Source organism: Perognathus longimembris, chromosome 2 (genome assembly GCF_023159225.1).
Source record: "Perognathus longimembris pacificus isolate PPM17 chromosome 2, ASM2315922v1, whole genome shotgun sequence".
Taxonomy (NCBI): domain Eukaryota; kingdom Metazoa; phylum Chordata; class Mammalia; order Rodentia; family Heteromyidae; genus Perognathus; species Perognathus longimembris.
Genome location: NC_063162.1, coordinates 15,967,213 through 15,988,125, shown reverse-complemented (window position 1 = coordinate 15,988,125; position 20,913 = coordinate 15,967,213). Strand labels below are relative to the sequence as shown.

General features: G+C 37.6%; 1 protein-coding gene across 1 annotated transcript in view; it reads left to right on the top strand.

The window, feature by feature from the left end:
- Add3 (adducin 3) overlaps positions 1 to 20,913 on the top strand; it is an 85,506-nt gene that overhangs the window by 18,781 nt on the left and 45,812 nt on the right. The window lies entirely within an intron of this gene.

Below are 20,913 nucleotides of genomic sequence, written 5' to 3'. Positions count from 1 at the left end.
CCCATGCTTAAAGATTGTATTTTAAAATTAGTATTTATGAGGTCATTTTACATATAAGTGTTAACTTCTGTGGGATATGTGTTTGAATTAATATTGATATGTGTATAATGTGGGGACATTTTAATGCTTTCTGTATAATTTTCCTTTTGCTTAAGAAAAAAACCTTACATTTATATCTGATAGGTCAAATAATTTTTTTTACCAAGCTACTTTGTAACATGTGTTTTCTCAAGAATAAACTACAATTATGTATATATGTATGTATGTAAGTTTGTATGTTTGTATGTGGTATTTAGTATTGAGTTTTGAACATAGGACCTCAGATTTTCTAAGCAGGTGTTCTACCACTTATGCCATATCTTCCATCCTTTTGTGCTATTTAGGTATTTTGGATTATGTCTCATTTTTTGCCTATGACTGGCCCTGGACCATAATCCTTCAGTCTATACCTCCTTCTTAGCTAGATTACAGTTATGAAGCACTACACCTGTCTTGTTTGGTGAGATGAGTTCTTGCTAATTTTTTGCCCAGTCTGGCCTGTGATCATAATCCTCCCAGTCTCTACTTCCTGACATGTATGCACTACCATGCCTTACCAAACTACAGTTAAATTAAATTTAACTATTAAAGAGATGTTTAATGGTAATCAAACTAGTATTAGAGAGATGTTTAGTGGTAATCAAACTAGTATTAAAGAGATGTTTAATGGTAAAATAGTCTGTAATTGTTTCCTCTTGAACAGAACTGAAAATCAATCCAAATATTTTAGTAATCTCATAATCCCAAATATATAGTCACTTACATTAAATGAGCTTTATCATCTAAACTACACAATGATACTCAAAGAACATTCAAATTATACCAAAGCCCACTATTTAGTATAACTTGAACCTGAGTATACATCACGGATTTTTAAGCATTTCTTTGCTTTCCATAAATTCCTTAAAAATAACACCTTAGAATGTGTTTTTTAAATGTTGCCTTTAAATATGGACCTAAATCATCCCTAGGTTGGAAGTTATGTCATTTTGTGAGTAATAGAAAACCATAACAATATATATGCATATAAGTGTCAGTGCATAAATTATGTGAATTAAACAAAAAAATTCTTAACTAGCCATGTTTTGGGTTTTGAAGAGTGTGGTCTTATAAAAGTAACCTAACAGAAAAAAAAATAGTTTTCTTGCCCTTAACCACCAAACCAAATCATGAGATAATGTTTTATTTTCAGTTATATTTAGAAAACCTTATATATAACTCTGGCTTAGCATTTGCTGAATAACTAAAAATGTTATGTTTAATGGTAGGTAGTATTTTTGACTCAACCGTCAAATACCAAGTCAAATTTTGAGGAAGGGATTCCTCATACTTAAACATAAAAACACTTTTCCTTAGTGTTCTGTTAGATAGGCCTTGAGGTCATCATCTCATCCATACTCTCCACACTCAGTGCCCCCTTGCTGTTTCTTTACCCATACTTTCTTTCCACTTCCATTCCTAAATTCACTTTTCAGCATCCCATGTTTTAAAGACTTACTAGAACAGTTTTTATTCTGAGGACTATTATTTGATGAAGGACTCTAAAGATTAGTGTAACAACAAACTCCACTGGAAAAGAATTCCCCAACAAGTGGGATCAAAAGCTTTATATCCAACTAGACTGTCTAAACAAAAGGTTCATTTTCAGGGATCTGTTAGCTATCTGTCCTTTGACCTTCTCTCAGTTCTACAATCAGTTATAGCTGGAGTTCTTGTTAAAGCCTGCCTCCCCCCCCCCCCCCCCCAATTCCTTAAGTGTGGAGGAAAGCCTAGTAATTTGCTTCTTGACAAGTTTGCTGCTTCTGGCCAGAGGTGAGGTGAGATGTGTTTTGTTTTTGACCATCTGTGGGAGACAGATGAGGCTGCAGAATGATACCAAGGTTGGAACTTTGTCAGTGTTACAGTATAAGATCTCTGTCTGTGTCTGTGTGTGGCACGCTGCACAGCCCTGGTTTGGTCCTGGGACTTTAACTCAGGGCCCAGGCACTGTCCCTGAGCTTTTTTGCTCTAGGCTAACACTATAACCACTTGAGCCACAGCTGTGCTTCCCTTAAGTTTTTTAAAGTAGTAGCAAAAAAGCCAAGAGAAACCCAAGACTGTAGAATTGCAAACAGATTTTTTTTCGTAAGTGGTCCAAAATCACCTCACCAAGGTTTTTGTTGTTTTGTTTAATTTGTTTTTGTTGTTAGTGGTTGTTGTTGTTTACTTCTTGAGACAGTTTTGCTTTGTGGCCCAGGGTTGGCCTCAAATTCTATATCCTATATTCTATATCCTCTTACCTCAGCCTCCCTTCCAAGCCTTCTTACTGAAATTAGCTGTATCACTACCACGCCTCCTTGTGCCAAGGTAGACTTAATACTTAAACTGACACAGTTCAGAGTTACGATTATCTACAAATGTGTGTAATCTTCTTGTTGTTGGTTGTGGGGCTTGAACTCAACCTAGGTGTTGTCCCTCAGCTTTTTTCCCCCCTAAGGCTAGCTATTGTTCTTCTACCACTTTGAACCACAGCTCCACTTCCAGTTTTTGAGTGGTTAATTGGAGATAAGAGTGTCACAGGGACTTTTTTGCCCCAGCTGGCTCTGAACTGAGGTCCTCATATCTGAGCCTCCAGAGTAGCTAGGATTAAAGGCATGAGCCACCAGTGTATGTAATCTTTTCTTCCATGAAGAAATTGCATAAAAATTACTCACTTATACTTGGCATGTGTAAATTCCCTCTTCAATTGATTAGGTAAAATTTCTAATCATTTGATGGTTTTAATGATTAGTTTTGGATGTAAACAATAATTTTTGTTTGTGTTTTGTTCATGGGGCTTCACTCTGGGCCTGGGTGCTGTTCCTGAGCTCTTCATCTCAAGGCTATAGTGCTCTACCACCTGAGCAACAGCACCACTTCCAGTTTTCTGGTGGTTAATTGGAGAAAAAGTCTCACGGACTTTTCTGCCCTTGCTGGCTTCTAACCTCTGAGCTCAGCCTCCTGAGTAACTAGGATTATAGGCGTGAGCCACCAGCACCCAGCCAGTAATTTTTTAATTTAAAAAAACCTAAGTGTAAACTAGCAAGAATTAAAGGAATTAATATTGGGGAATGTTATTAATAGAGGAGAATTGAGTTTAAAAGAATTTAAAGTTAAAATAATTTTTTGTAATTTTTAATAACTTAAATAATTATATAGAAATCTGTGGATAGATGGATGGATGGATAGATATCTGCTATTGTTAGTATGCTTCTCCTTATGCTTGAGGAAGAATTGGATGGTTTGCAAAACAATTATATAGGATTTGGGATAAAAAATGACAAATTAGTTTCATAATTTAGCATATTCAACCAAGCATAAACAGAAGGAAATGGAAAGAATATATCAGATTTGTAAGGGATGATGGGGTCTCGTCAACACTGAATAAATTCTTGATAGTGTTAGCTTTGAATTCACTGGTGCAAAGTTAAATTCCAAGATCCCTACCCCTAGCCTCTACTCAGTAAAACATGATGAAATTCTTTGTAGTCCACTTTCCTCAGACATACCCTTACCTGGAGCGAAAAAGAACATTTTCTTTTGGTTGGTCTTCCTCAGCCTTCATAGCCATGGATATATTAGTGGGAAGACAAGATTATAATTAGATTATTTTTGGTTCTTTGCCAATCTCTGCCTTTATTGGTAGTAGTATTAGCTTGAATTCTGGGCCTGGGTGCTGTCCTTGAGCTTGTTTTGCTCAAGGCTAGCAACTCTACCACTTGAGCCACAGCACCACTTCTAGCTTTTTCTGTATAGTCTATTAGAGGTAAGAGTCTCATGGACTTTCCTGCCCAAGCTGGCTTCAAACTAAGACCCTCAGATCTCAGCCTCCTGAGTAGCTAGGATTACAAGTGTGAGTTACTGGTCCCAGCTCTGAATTTCCATGGTCAGTGGTAGAAGGAAATGTTACGTTATTGTTAGTTTCCAATTATTTCCTTAAGTGTCCCTTTGTTGTTGCAGAATCTTTTGATTCCTTTGTTGTTAAGAGGTGGAGTGCGTCTCTTAAAAAATTTGTGATACTTATATTTTTCCTTTGTATTTTCAGTTCTCTTCTAATCAGCTTCTTAATCATACCCCACATTTCAAAAATTAGGTATTCTGTGGCAGCTAATCTTTTACTAGATTAACTATATTACATTTCTGAAGTAATTACCAGTACATTTCCCTAAATTACTGTGGGATATTCTTCCTCTGAAAAGGTGCAGGAAAGCACTATTACTAAAAAAGATACTTCTGGTGTAAACACATAAAATAACACATTCTAGGTACTCAAAGAAATTTTTTTTGTTGAAGGAATATACTGAGACTCAGTAAAACTTAAAAATGAACCACTTAAGGCTGGGAATATGACCTAGTGGTAGAATGTCTGGCTCGTATACATGAAGCCCTGGGTTTGATTCTTCAGCGCCACATATGTAGGAAAAAACCAGGAGTGGTGTTGTGGCTCAAGTGGTAGAGTACTAGCCTTGAGCAAAAAGAAGCCAGGGACAGTGCTCAGGCCCTGAGGTCAGCCCCAGGACTGGCAAAAAAAAAAAAAAAAATGAACCACTTAAGCCTCCATTCTTTGAAATAATCTTAATTGTAAGTACTGGTGATAAAGGAATGGGGAACTGTGGAGAGAGAAGAAAGAAGGAAAAGCTGAAGCTTAAAATTATATCCTACATGAATATGAATAACAACAAATATGTTGTTATTCCACTTAAAAGATATTTGTGCTTAAGATAAATAGTCCATTGGAACAAAATGATCATCACAATGAAGCTAACTCATCATTGTCTAGATTTAGTTATTTTCTTTCTTGTATCTTAAAAACAAGCATATACATACACACACAGTAAGTATGCTTGTTGTTTTCTAAAGGAGAGTCAGTACTCTGCCTCCTTCCTTTAGAAAACACCTTTTCGCTGTGTGGTGTAATCAGTTTTTGTCATTTCTACTTTAATGTGAACTATATAATTATTTTTTTCCTGTGAAAAGAAGGAAATTTCCCAGCTGTTCATAAATTGTGGAGCTTACTGTGGGAAAGCAAAATCTCATAAAAGTTCCATTTCTCTGCCATATATTCTTTTGTTGCTTTTTCCATACTGCTGATATTTTCATCTCTTATGTGTTTCACCTGACTGACAAGTTGGTGGCTTCCTGTTTCAGAATGAGCTCTGTTTTGTATATCAGACCCATGGTGATAGTACTTTGTGAGGACTCTAGCAATGCTGATGTGCTTTCATCTGATGGAAAATGTTAGTTGGGAAATTAAAACATATTGAAAAGAAAGGGGTATTATTTCTAAAGTAACTTTATAGCATTTTCTTTGTAAAAATTTTGACCACTTCCTCTTTTCTAAACACACTCATTTGGGCATATAACTTATATGACTGTTTCAAGTCTTTCTTATTATGTATGTAGAACCAGCATTTGGAATATAAAATTCCTGCTTATGTGCCTTGGTACCTTTAATCAGCATCCAAGTACTCACAGCTGTTTTTTGTTTTGTTTTGTTTTAAATATCATAGACCCGATCTTTTTTTTTTGTCTTTGCCTTACTGGGGTTTGAAGGAAGCAGCTTATGCTTGCTAAGCAAGCACTTGAGCAATGCCCAGCCCCCATAAACCCATTCATTCTAAAGTGCAGCTGTAGGAAGGATCTGCCATGGTACTGCTCACTTATCATTGATCCTAAAATACACCACTGCTTTTACATATGTTTTTCCAAGTGCCAAGAGCACTATCTCACTACTTCTTTGTTTGACTAACTTGTCCTTTTAAATTACAGTTTGTAAGATATATATGATTTACAAATCATGTATTAATTCTGTTGTGAAAATCTTCCATTATTTCTCCATTGCCTTAGGCCTGGTTTAGGTGCCTTTTCTGTGGGCATAAAACAGGAAATTCTAAATTTTAAGGTATATTCTGATGTCGTGAAATCAGCTTCCAGAAACTCTAAGATCATCCATACAAATATGAATTTCTTAAGGGCCAAAGGTAGTTTTCATTCTTGCTATAACTTGTAGTTCCTAATATTTTTCTATTTGGGAACATCATGATTAAAGATTATTCTGTGGACTTATTCCCAAAATACTTGTCATCCATAGACTTGCAGACACTTCATCAAGACAGCTAGGGGAGTGTGTTACACAGGCCTAGTCAGAGGGTAATGTGTGCTGGAAATGTGAAGTGAAGGCAATAGAGTTGGGGGTTGGGAACATTTGTATTTTTTAGATTGCTACTTCCTGTTCAGCTGAGGAGATAGCCCTGTAACTTGTGAGCTAAAAAGAGAGTCCTGTAAGCTTAACAGATCACAGCTATAACATCCTGTACTTTGTGTGAAAATGTATTAACTTTCCCTCCGGTTCATTTAGTTTTTCTACTTTCCTAATACATTAAAGTTTATTCCAGTGTTTCATGAAGCAAAAGGTTGGATATATGCCTAGACGAGAATGTGAACAATAGCTAAATACTAAGTTGTAGGCAGTGAGTGGATTAAGTATGAGGTATATATGTTTCAAAAATTGAATGACAAAGATAACACCCCAAGTAAATTTTAGAAGGAAGTTCCAGTAGTACTTGAATATTTTGTGCTACTACTATAACTGAAGCAGTTTTCCTATTTCTTTCACAAACCACACAATTTATTCAGAATATTACAAGTATTTTTTTAAATAAGGAATCAAATTCTTGGTCTATATTGTAGCTATCCCACTAGTTTATTCTTTCAGAAAAAATTAGATCAACATGAAGATATGACTTTTATCTCACAATCCTAAAAGTCTTTGTCACTGGAAAAAACATTAATAGCTTTGTTTCTTACCATTTTATTTTCTGATGTCTATTTCAATCTAATTCACTAGTAGATTGTTCAAATCAACACAAACTTAGCATTTTGACAGATACAAAGCTGATAAGATCTTTCAGTGTCTTGATATGAAATGTCTGATATATTCCAAGGAGGGAAATTTTAATTTGAGTATTCTTTCCTGAGAGGCAGTTTTATCTTTGATAGAGGGGAAAAAAAAGAGTACAGGTTTGGAGATGCATATTCTGTATGACCTTAGATAGTGACCCAGGGCGCTACTGTATTCTCATAGGGATAGAATTTGACTAGATGACCTTTAGGGTCCTTTCAATTGTATTAATGTTCAGTGAGCCTGAGGTTTCTGCTAGGACAGAGCAGTTATTTCTCTCATTATTCTAGTTCCTATTGCTCCAGAAGACCTACTATCCAAAGTGAAAAGTGAAAAGTAAGGAAACAATGTTTTGTGGAGTTGAGATCTTGCTGATTTTTTTTTTTTTTTTTGCCAAGGCTAGCCTTGAACTGCAATCCTGAGGATTATGAACGTGAGCTACCTTGCCTGATACTTCTTTTAACAGTAAAACCTATTCTTACATACTTTCCTTCCTCTGTGTTTCCAATTCTCCCTACTTTCTTGGGTTTGTTTGTTTGTTTGTTTTGTTTTTTTTGGCCAGTCCTGGGGCTTGGACTCAGGGCCTGAGCACTGTCCCTGGCTTCTTCCCGCTCAAGGCTAGCACTCTGCCACTTGAGCCACAGCGCCACTTCTGGCTGTTTTCTATATATGTGATGCTGGGGAATTGAACCCAGGGCCTCATGTATACGAGACAAACACTCTTGCCACTAGGCCATATCCCCAGCCCCTTTCTTGGGTTTTTATAAGGATTGATAAGTTCCTAGCACATGATTATTCCCTCTTGTCTAACTCCAGAACCTCAAGGGTCAGGTGAGGCATTTAGCATTGGGCAGGGGCAGGAAAGGGCAGATTCTTTGGCAGGAATCGACTGTTTTCCAAATAGGTAGAAACTTGACCTTTTACCAGGAAATGTTCTCCATCCTGCCATAAGCCCTCAAGCTAATAACTCAAGTAAGTGCAGGGAACTTTCTCCTAAATGTCCCTGCTTTCTGCAAAATCCTATCCCAATGGTTAAACCCATAGTAAAACCAAAAACTAATGTTTATGGCAAGAAGTGCCATGAGTTTGTTCTGCATTTTACTTCAGGAAACTGCATCCTTAATAGCTGCCTTTCCTTACTGAAATTCTTAAGATTGGTTTTCTTTAATGTCTGTCAGCTAATACTCCCCTAGTTAAGCCTATCCCAAAAGATAAATAACCGCATGAACATTTTCTCATAAGAAAATAGTTTGTAAGGAAATTATTTGTTTGACTGTGGATTACTTCATAATTTGTTTCATATTTTTCAAATACTAACAGTTTGCTTATTAGTATGAAAATACCTGCTCATATGCAGAGTGTATTATGCTTTTAGTGAAGTGGACAGCAACACTTACTCGTGTTTCCCCAGGTTTTTCTGTATGGTTTATACACCATGCTTTCCAGAACACAAGGTATGAGATTCCTTCTCAGTATTTTTCCTCTTCTCACATCTTAGATTGGAGTGCCTACCACACACTGTTAGAGGGATCTACTAAAGACAGTTTCCAAAGGATAAACAATCAGTCATGCATTCATTCATGAGGACTATTTAGGAACTCATACTGGTAAGCACACTTACCAGTTTACTCCTAATTCAATAAATTCCTCTTGGAATTTGTCCTTAAGGATGTATACATAGAGAGAGAGACTTTGTGTCACATTTATCTTTGATGGATCGTTTTGTTAGATAGTTTTATGCTGAAAGTTACCTTCACTCAACAGTTCAAAAGTTTTACTGCTTTTCTTTATTTTTCTTTCTTTTTTTTTTTTTTTTTTTTTTTTTGGCCAGTCCTGGGCCTTGGACTCAGGGCCTGAGCACTGTCCCTGGCTTCCTTTTTGCTCAAGGCTAGCACTCTGCCACTTGAGCCACAGCGCCACTTCTGGCCGTTTTCTGTATATGTGGTGCTGGGGAATCGAACCCAGGGCCTCATGTATATGAGGCAAGCTCTCTTGCCACTAGGCCATATCCCCAGCCTTTTCTTTATTTTTCTTTTGAAGTGAATCCCAAGTCTAATTGTTGGCATTTTGTGAGTCTCCGGATAACTCTGAAATATTTCTAGTACTGATCTCCTTGAATATAACTTTGCCCCCATTCTATTTCTTTTTAGAAGCCATAATACATACTTTATATTCTGTTTATTCTGTTGCCTTTAGTTATTAGGGGGTTATGTCAAATTCTGCTCTTCATTGTTGCTGCAGACTTTTGTTTAAAGTTTCTGCTGACTTTATGTGCTCTGTAATTCTGAGTTTTGAGTTGACAGGATTTTTTTTTTCAGGGTGTGGAGCATTGGTGTGGGCCTTGAACTCGAGGCCTGGGCACCACTGTCCCTGAGCTCTTTTGCTCAAGGCCAGGGCTCTCTACCACTTTGAGCCACAGCTCCACTTCCAGTTTTTTGATGGCTAGTTGCAGATAAGAGTCCCATAGGACTTTCCAGCCTGGGCTGGCTTTGAACTTTGATCCTCAGATCTCAGCATCCTGAGTAGCTAAGATTACAAGTGCAGGCTACCAGTGCCTTTATCTCTTAGAATCCTTAAGAATCCGTGAGTTTGTTTGTGTGTGTGTGTGTGTGTGTCTGTGTGTGTGTGTGTCTGTCTGTCTGTCTGTCTGTCTGTCTCTCTGTCTCTCTGTCTTTTTTCTTCATGTCAGGGCTTCATACATGCTAGGCTGTTTTTGTCCCAAGGTATACTCCCATATGAAGCAGTCTGTCTTGCAGGTATCTTTCTCTGGACAAGGTTTATGGTTCGTTTCGTCCGGATGTCTCAAGTTACTATCAGCCTAAGACCTTTCTTGGCCTAGACTTTTTGGACCATCTGCTGTGTAAATTCCAAGTCCACGTTCTTGTGAAAGGAGACTTGTTCTTACAAACTTTCTAGAAAAAAAAAGTTTTCTAATTAGCATTTTGGAAAAACAGATAAAACTTTTCAGTTTGTTGTTATGCTATTATTTTTTGGTGGTATTATTTTTTGGCTATAACCCTTAAAGGTTGGACTAGCAGATATCAGTTTAAAGGTTTGAGAGCTATTTCAGATTAATATCTTGGCCATTTACAAAGAGCCATGGTAGTCAAGTACTACTGATCTTTGGATAAAATTTGAAAGCCTAGTGGATTGTTCCTTTAAGCTCCCCCCCAAAAAAATTTTTTACACTAACCTACATATCCCAAAATTATTGTCAATATACTTTATAGGTGTTTTGTTTGAAGGATGGCATGGTCCACAGGATTAAAAAGCTTTATTATGATAGTAATAAATAATGCCTTGAGTTGACATGGGGTCTGTATTACTCTTCCTGAAAGTTCTCAGCTGTTCATTTTCACATGTAAGGTATACGTATTACCTTTCTCCCTTTATTTTTTCATATCTCTTTGATTTACTCATTACTTCTTTAATATGTTAAAATGACAGCCATTTGTGTTACAGCCACCTTTTCTATATTGGAAAAACATCCCTGCTTTTTCGTTCCTTCTTTTGGAGGATTGTGCAACCTTTCAGTTAAACAAAACCAAAATTGTGGGGCTGGGAATATGGTCTAGTGGTAAAGTGCTCGCCTTGTATACATGAAGCCCTAATTTCGATTCCCCAGCACCACAGATACAGAAAAAGCCAGAAGTGGCGCTGTGGCTCAAGTGGTAGAGCAAAAAGAAGCCAGGGACAGTGCTCAAGCCCTGAGTTCCAGCCCCAGGACTGGCAAACAAAACAAAACAAAAACTGTTGCTTGTGGTTCCACCCCCTGGAAATAAGCCACATTGCTCTGGGTGTGGCCTAGGTGTGACCTGGCCTCGGGTACTTGATCTTCTTATCTCACATCACCCTGGGCTTCTTTAGCTTCTCTTCATCTTAGCTTCCTCCCTGCCATCTCCCTGCCTAGTTTTTGTAGTGCTCTAAATCTCAAAAGTTCTCATGAGCATTTTATTTCCCTTCTAAATATTCTGAGTAGGTTACTTTCACACTGTCCAAAGATACATATTTTATTGAAGAATTCCTACTTTAAAATTAAACTTATCAGTATGAATGTGCTGAAAAATATGACAGTTGTTTACCCCTTGTCGAAGCTTAGATGTTAATGGTGTGAATTCATGAATATAAATCACACATGGTGCTTTATATAAACTAGTTACTTCTCAAAGTTGGTTGTAGCCTAGTAAACATGATTAATTGCAGGAGAGATTAATATTTATGTGAACCTGGCATAATCTTTAAGGAATTCCTACAGTACAAGTAATACTATCTTAATTTCTCTGTTTTAGGAGACTTTTTTCTCTCTCTGGTTTTTATGGTGACATATGCTATAAATGGACATTCTAATTCTATTCTTATTGCAATTCTAATACATCAACATAGGAGATCAGTTTGTACTTCAGAGCCTTAACAAATATAAGAATTTTCACATCTACAGTAACTTGCACGGGAGATATATTGTAAGCAACTTAATATGTCATCTTTCTCCCCATAAGTGTATATTTCTATCACTTCAGTGCTCTCTCTCTTTCTCTCTTTTCCAGTACTAGAAATCAAGTCAGGGCCTTTGCACATATTACATAGATAATCTACCACTGAACTGTGTTTCAGGTCCATGTTAGCCCTTTTTTTCTAGTCCACAAGGTTACTTTTATGTATCAACATATGAGAGACATCTTTTTGGGCCAGTGAACTTTAATCTTATTAAACAATGTTTGTGGCCAGTTTTTTCTTTAATCTTTCAACTCCTTTCTATTAAATCTAACATACTTGATACCTTTAAGAATTTAAGCCAATAGAATTTAGTGTACATCTGTCACATTAACCATGTTTTGTTTTTGGACCTTGGTATTAACCTAGAACATTCTTAGGCCTTTTTCCTTGTTGATATTTTGGCATATTACAGTTTGACTGACTTTCAAGATAATTGGTCTTAATTACTTCTAAGTCATTGGTTACCTCAGAAGCATTGTCTCCAGAGAGGATATAAAGGTTTCTTAGCATGCTAGTCAAAAAATTTGAGTGAAAGCAAAAACACATGACATAAAGCTGTGTGATTTACTAAGAGTATAGATTTCCTTTAACTTAAATTCTACAAATTCTATAAACTGTTAACTGGTGACAGCTTTGACTTTTTAGATCAACTGTAGTATCTAATAACTTTTATTTAAAGTCCTATGATAGAAACCTTTGCTTTGCTTTTCCTTCTCTATGTCCCTTTCTTACCATTTTTAGATCAAACTCCAAGATCAATTTCCCAAAACTTTTCACATGGGCTCTTTTTTTTTCTGAGTATGCAATACATCTATTATAACACAGTAATACACTGTACTATAATTATTTTATTTAATAACTTATTTATCCCTCATGAAATGGAGTGACCCCTGAAAACAGAGCCAGACCAAGCTTTATTTCAAGTTTCATTTATTAAGCAGAAATGACTAGCCAGGGCTAACTCAGCTTGAGAGCTGAGCCTCTGTTGCAGGGGGTTTGTAAAGGCAAAGATCACAAACAGGTACAAGCAGGCTAATTTACAGGATCGGAACTTAGTGGTTATTTTTCAAGCAAGCAAGCAAGCCTACAGAAGCCAAAGGTTGCGATTAACTTTATCTTGACATAAGACAGGTGTAGTCATAACCTGTTTTTCTCCTTTTGTTGTGCAGCTGAGATCTATCAACCATTTTGAAGATGGATTCCAGGCAGGCCATTTGGTGATAAATACTGAGGTTCTGCCTGTAATCCTCAATAGTTACAAAATTTCCTGAAACCGACACATGGGTAAGGCAGATAGTGAACTTTTTGAGAACTGTGCAAGTTTAGAGGTAACTGTGACCTAAACACGAGGAAACTCCAGGAATCCTTGCCCTAAAGCAAATTAGCGTCCCATGCTTACACTTCATTTCACTCACCCCCTCTTAGAATCTACTAAATTGCTAATATTTTAGGGCCAGGGATCCTGTTTCTTGTAATCTACTACCTGCTTAATAGGTGTGAAATGATTGTTAGTAAAAATAAATGAAGCTGGGTGTGAGTGTCTCATGCTGTAAACCTACCTACTCAGGAAGCTGAGATCTTAATTAAGTTTGAAGCCAACTTCAGGCAGTAAAGTCTGTGAGACTCTTATCTTCAATTAACCACCAAAAAAAGCTGGAAGTAGAGATGTGGCTCAAATGGTGGAGTGCTGGCCTTGAGCACAAAGGTTCAGGGACAGCTCCCAGGCCCTGAGTTTAAGCCCCAGAACTGGCACCAGAAAGGAAAAAAAAAAAGAATTTAAGCCAAAAGTGAAAAATATTTATTAATGAATTGATTTTTAAATAAAGCTTTTAAAATCTGAAATCACAATAGACTACATGATTATTAAAATGTAGAAGTTGATACTTTTTTAGCAATACTTTTTTTTTTTTTTTTTTTTTTTTTTTTTGCCAGTCCTGGGTCTTGGACTCAGAGCCTGAGCACTGTCCCTGGCTTCTTTTTGCTCAAGGCTAGCACTCTGCCACTTGAGCCACAGCACCACTTCTGGCCGTTTTCTATATATGTGGTGCTTGGGAATCGAACCCAGGGCTCCGAGGCAAGCACTCTTGCCACTAGGCCATATTCCCAGCTAGCAATACTTTTTGTTAGCAATACTTAGACAGAAAGCAAAGAAGTGCTATGTTTACAAATCAGTTTTGTTTTTGTTTTAGTTAAACGTCCTCTCATTATACCACTTTGCCTGAGTGAATTACAAACCTACCAACCAAGGAATGCAAACACCAAAAGACATTTATGGGAAGCAGCAGAATTTTGTAAGGGTTAAAGGATGGGGATGGAGATGGAAGGAAAATGTCTTAACTCTCTCTCTTGCCATGTGTTAGAAAAGACATACTGTAGTTTGAGGGAAACCTTTAAAAATGCTAGAGGACAGGATGTGGCTCTTGTCATGGAACAGTACTTCACGTTCTAGAGCTTAATCTTGTAGAAACTAAAATCATTTAGTAGGCCTGTAGTCATAATACTTAAATTTCACAAGATTGAAAGATATTTGGCTATGGCTTTTATGGAATAAAGTACTTAAAATGTAAAATAAGTTTCACAACTAAAGAGATTTTTACCAAGGTGCCTGGCTTACATTAAAATCCTCGATCCATTTTGAGTTGATTTTTGTATAAAGTGAAAGGTAAGGGACCAGTTTCAGTCTTCTATGTGTTGATATCATTTTCTCAACACCATTTGTTGAAGGGGCTGTCTTTTCTTCAACGTATGTTATTGACATCTTCGTTGATTAGCAAAGATAGTTAATTGGAGATAAGAGTATCATGTTCCTGCCCAGGCTGGCTAGGAATTGCAATTCTCAGATCTCAGCATCCTCAGTAGTTAGAATTAAAGGCATGAGCCATCACCACTTAGCATCTGTAGGTAATTCAATAGCACATATGTATTATTCCTCTCTTTATTCTGCATTCTTTATATAGTCTTTATTTTCCAAGAAGTGATTATTTTCAGAATTGTTATTATACGGCAGAGTCAAAGCCATAATGTGTATTTCCACTACAGGTTTGGCAACCTTAAAGATACAATACAGGCTTACCAGTGTGGTGTGTTTTTTTGTTTTTGTTTTCTTTGCCAGTCCTGTGGCTTAAGCTTTAGGCCTAGGTGCTGTCCCTGAGCTTCTTTTTGCTCAAGGCTAGCACTCTACCACTTGAGCCACAGTGCAACTTTTGGCTTTTTGAGTGGTTTACTGGAGGTAACTGTCTCACCGACTAGCTAGCCCAGGCTAGCTTCGAACAGTGGTCTTAAGATCTCAGCCTCCTGAATAGGATTAAAGGCATAAGCCACTGGCACCTCACTTAATTTTTTGTTTTAAGTGGGAATGTCTAACCAGTGAAACTAATGACTGACTAAATTTCATTTCCTGTCTCAATAGTCTTATCAGTCATTGTAGATTATGACTATGAAGGAAAAACTATTTTGAACATTAATCACCTTTCCTTTGTACCCTATCTTGCATTTTCTATAATCGATTCCTCTTTAACAATTAGCTATCTATCAAACATTAAGTAGGCAATGGAGACTATTCATTTAGCATCCATACTATTTTTAACTCCTTCTGGGTTGGGGCTTGTGCTAGTCCAGAGGGGCTCTGGCTTCAAGTTGCTCACCACCTGTGTGTCAGCTATACCAGTAAACAGACAAGGTAGGAGTAAGGAATAGTTTGTTAGAGGGCTATTAGACTTGAAGATTTAAACTTCAAGGTGGAAGCTTATAGAAAGCTTTTCTTCACAAACCTATTTTTATAAGGGAGGCAGAACCAGAGTATTCCTCAATAGGTAAGTTACAGAAATTGCCAAAGATAATGCCAAACAAAAGTTGGGTTTCACCAACCTAGAGAGCCACTTGGTCTACCACTTGAGCCATATCTCCAGTCCTGCTTTTTCTGGTTATTTTTCAGAGTCTCACAGACCTTTCTGCCCAAGGTAGTCTTGAACCATGATCCTCTTGATCTTCTCCTTGGATTTTGCTCCCTCAGCTGAAGCTCTCATACAGTTTGGTTGTCCCCATGACTGTCAGGATTTGTTTTACAATCCAGATCCCCTTTATTGTATGTAAAATAGGCTGTTATGAAGATCACCTGTGATTTTTTTAATCAGTTTTTTACTTCTTCATTACCATTAGTGATATGACCTTACTGGCTTAACCTCTCAGTTTTAGTCTTTATATCTGCAAGATTATTGTGGAGAGTATGTGGGGTTAAATATATAAAGTACATAACTGAATTATTCCAGTAGCACTTCAACCATTTAGCAGTGGTCATTTCTCTTATTATTCATAAGTTTGGCTTTTTTTTTTTTTTTTTTTTGGCCAGTCCTGGGCTTTGGACTCAGGGCCTGAGCACTGTCCCTGGCTTCTTCCCGCTCAAGGCTAGCACTCCGCCACTTGAGCCACAGCGCTGCTTCTGGCCGTTTTCTGTATATGTGGTGCTGGGGAATCGAACCTAGGGCCTCTTGTATCCGAGGCAGGCACTCTTGCCACTAGGCCATATCCCCAGCCCCCGCACAGTTGGCTTTTATTGTCTTTAATACTATACCTGTTATTATGCCCTGTAATCAGCTCCGTATCCCCCATTTTCCTGAAATTTGTTTTTCTTTTTGATGAATATTCATCTTATGGTTTTCTTTCTACTTTGATTATAACTGAACACCTGTTATCCAGACATATCCATAGAGCAGATATAGATGGTTCCCTCCATTGGACAAGATTCTGATATGGAGGTGCAGCTATCAACTGTGAGGAGTTCTATAATACATTATATAGACAAAATCTTAGAAACGAAGAGGAAGGAGCTTTAAACTTCTGAGTATATGAAGGAAATTGATTAATTTTAATTAGGCCTTGTAATTGTGTATGTGTGTGTGTTTCTATTTATATACACATGCATACATGCCAATCCTGTGGCTGGAACTCAAGGCCTGGCTCCTGTCCCTAAGCTTTTTGCTCAAGGCTAGTACTCTACCCCTTGAACTACAGTGCCAACCTGGTTCTTGGTGATTAATTGAAGATAAGAGACTCATGGACTTTCTTGTCTGAGCTGGCTTTGAACCAGATCCTCAGATCCCAGCCTAGCTAGGATTATCAGAGTGAGCCACCAGCCCCAGGCTAGGCCTTGTGTCTTCACTTAACAAAGAGAAGGAATGGTACACTAAGCAAAGGGATGTTTTTATTACAATGACAGGAAAAGATGTAAGTATGTAAGTTAAAACTAAGTCACTGCACAATCACAAATCTGTGCCCCTCACCTCCAGTTCTGACATAGTAAAAGAGAAAATAGTATTCTTTTTTTAAAAGATGTAATTTGCTGTTATTTTCCTTGCATGTACAAAATGAGAACCAAACAAGGGGTAGCATAATAGAAAGGAATATATAATTGTACTAATTTTTGAATTGTACCTTAACTGTCAGCCATTCCCCCAGTGCCATGTTTCCTTTAATTACTTACTACATGCCAGGCACTTTGCAAATGTTTTCTTTTTTAAAAATTAAATTTTATTGACAAGGTGATATACAGAGTGGGTACAGTTACATAATAAGGTAGTAAGTACATTTCTTGTCATATTTGTTACACCCTCCTTCATTTTTCTTTCCCTTCCCTAGTTCAGGTAAGCATATATACAATATCCAGTGTACCAAAATCATATACAGTAACCACATGGAGTACGCCAAAGGAAATTCACCTAGTACATTAAACATAATGACAACAATAAAATCCTCCTGTTTCCTTCTCTTGGAGTTCATTTTGCTTAGCCTCGTCTTATGTAATCACATGTACAAATGTTTTCTTTTAATACATGCATCTTTATGAGTTGAGATTGCTTTTGTTCTATAGCTGGGAAAACTTGAATCTCAAAAGAATTTTAGAAACCCAAATCAGAGAACATATTTAAGATCTACAGCCAGTGAGTAGAAGAGCTCTTCCTCTGAGCCAGCATATTTCCAGCTTCTGCTGCCAAAAAATCTTGGTAGACTAGGCCCTGCCAAAACAACAGCTAGGTGGGTGACTGGTACAGGCAGCCAGAACTTTATGAATTTCATTTCTCTCATCTAAGAAACTAAGTATGTAAGTAGCTTAGTCTATACTTCTTTTAGCTTTATGATCCCTTCCTAAGTTCTTCCTGTCTATTTTGTTCATGTCTGCCAGTTGTCATTGTGTGTGACCAAATGTAAGTTGCATGACAGAACAGAAAATGTTCTAATGAGGTTGCAGAGGGTGGAACTGTGGGGCAGGACTCACCTGGGAAAAGGCATGAAGGAACTTTTGGAGGTGCAATTATTGTTCTGTGTGTATATATAAGGAGTTTGAAGTATTTGGTGGAGTGTACCGATATCTATACTTTACCTTAAAATTCACTAAGAATAGATTAATAGGTGGATAGAATGTGAAGTGAATGCATAAATAATACAACAAAGAGAGTACAGTATAACATTAATATTAGAACTTAGGTGATGATTATATTGCAGTTATTGTAAAATCTTTTCAGATTTATGTTTCAAATTATTTATAATGAAATGTCTAATTAAAATTATAGATAACTCATGTTTACATTTCATATTGATGACCACCTTGAAAGGGTCTTTTTTAATGCCAGTGTAGGCTTAGACTGTCATGAGTTTAAGCAGTCTGATTTAAACCGCTCAGACAGACCTCTCCTTTTCTTAACTAGTCATGTAGATGAGGAACTGCCTTCCTAAAGACATTTCAAGCTAGACTGAATGTCCCACAGAATTGAAGCCTGCCAAGCCAAGCTCATCCCTGTGGCTATTTTAGTCATTGATGGTTCTACCATACTTCTAGATATAATGTCACCATCAGCTAAAAGATTAAACTTCTCTTCCCCCTCCCTTGGTATATCCTGGACCAGATGATGATTGCTATAAAAGAAAAAGTCCTTTGTGGTAGTGTACTTGACTTTCATTATACCACTATTTAAGTACTTAACATGTGTATCCTTTTTTATTTTTTCAATATTAGGATTTGAACTTGGTGTCTTGCACTTGTTAGGCAAGTACTGTACTATTTGAGCCTCTTCTTGCTTTGGCTATTTTTGAGATAGGGTCTTACTTTCTACCCTGGCCAGCCTGGACTATAATCCTCCTTTATGTTTCCCACCAGGTCACCATGCCCACATTTTTCAGTTGAGATGGAATCTCATGAACTTTTGGCCCTAGCTGGCCTCAAGCCATGATCCTCCCAGCTACTGTACCTGTATGTGGTTAACAAATAAAACATCATGCTAACAGCTTCTCATCATCGTGGATTGAATTCTCTGTTTCTATCACTCTTTTATCTCTTTTCCTTCCCTCCCTGTCTCCCCTACCCTTTTTCTCCCCTCCTCTTCTTTCTCTTTTCTGTCCTTCTTCCTCATCCTCTCTCTCTTTTCCAATCCCTCTCTCCCTCCAACTCTATGACTTCCCTTCTTCCCTCTTGAATTTCCAATCATTTGTCTTATATTTGGTAAGTCCTAGACCCTAGAGGTACCCAGCATGAATGTCACATCTATGTTGTATTTGAGAATATATAAACTTTTATGTAGCTGATGTTAATTATTAGTGAGCAGAAGGAGGAAGCCCCTCAGGACAAAGAGTTCAATCATAGAAATGCCTGTTTTGCTTTTTAATTTAAAAAGAAAAATTAAAAAGCTAAACTATGTAACAACTATATTTGCGCGCGCGTGTGTGTGTGTGTGTGTTGGCACTGGGGCTTGAACTCAGTTTGGGCACTGTCCCTTAGCCTTTTCAAGACTGGAACTCTACCACCTAAGCCACTACACATGCAGCTTTTTTTTGTGGTTAATTTTAGATAAGAATCTCAGAAACTTTCCTACCCCAGCTTTCTTTGAGCCAATATCCTCAGCTCTCAGCCTCCTGAATAGCTAGGATTATAGGTTTGAGCCACCAGAGACCAACTGTTTGGAATTATTTGTTTTAAAAATACCATCTTTCCAGAAATGAAGCTGTAGTCCAAGTGGTACATTGCTAGCCTTGAGTAAAAAAAAAACCTCAGGGACAGCACCCATGCCCTGAATTCAAGGCCCAGGACCTTCATAAAAAGAAAAGTACTTTGCGTTAAAATTAACAAACCAGGGCTGGGGATATGGCCTAGTGGCAAGAGTGCCTGCTTCATATACATGAGGCCCTGGGTTCGATTCCCCAGCACCACATATACAGAAAATGGCCAGAAGTGGCGCTGTGGCTCAAGTGGCAGAGTGCTAGCCTTGAGCAAAAAGAAGCCAGGGACAGTGCTCAGGCCCTGAGTCCAAGCCCCAGGACTGGCCAAAAAAAAAAAAAAAAATTAACAAACCAAAGGAGAAAGAAGGAAAAGTTACCTCAAAAGATTTTATGTGAGAGAGAGAGAGAGTGTGTGTGTGTGTGTGTGTGTGTGTGTGTGTGTGTGTGTGTACCTGAAACTAGCAGGTATATGGATACCAAATAATGTCTACACTAACCAAGAGAGATTTGCTTTACTATATAACTGAGAGGAAAGCATTGTTTTCCAACCACCTTCACATTTATAAGGATGTTTTAATGGTACTAGCTACACATTGGACAAGCAGCTGTGTATTCAAAAAAGCATTGGTTGGATGTAACATGCTGAGGGCATGTGGATTCCTAAGAATGTCACACCTCCTCTATGCCAATATATCAGAGTGACTGTACTTGATACTAAATCTGATGTTACTGGCAGATATTCCTCGTTATTGGAAGGATCATATTCAGAAGGGAGACTTTTTAAATGTATTTTTCTCTCGTGACCCTGGGTGTTTTTATGAGTTTGTAAAGCTCTGAAATAATACTGGAAAGCCCCAAGAAAACTGAATCTGGATTTCATTTTGTCTCTTCAACTCTATGTGAGCTTGTGCACATTCCTGACATGTTACAAACAGCTTGTGTCTCTGAATGTTCAGTATCAATTTTCAGTGGTGAAAGCCCCAAAAGGAAACAGACTGATTCTTCCATGCACAAACAGCTGGACAGTTGTGGATGGAATTAATTGCTGATATATATTGGCTGTGTTTTTCTTCTCTTGTCATTTCCTTTGCAGCTGTGAAAGTGAAGTTTGACTTGAAAACAGATATTTCCAACAGTGCTAATACAAAAGATGAGATGAGATTCTTCTAATAAATGTCCAACCAGTGCCTTAGAGTTGTTCAGATTAAGTGTGAGATAAGGAAGAACAAAAGATAGCAGCAGGTGATTTATGATCACATACATGGCTAGAAAAATAATTAAGCACTTGGGCAATGAAAGGAGTATTTTTGAATGGTAATTAATCACATGGCAAGAGTGGCCTCATAATTCAACAAAGGCTATATCCATCAGCACTCCTTTCCTAGGACACTGAAAGAGGGTGTTGCAGGCCCTCTATCAAAAATACTAAATGCGGGCTGGGGATATAGCCTAGTGGCAAGAATGCCTGCCTCGGA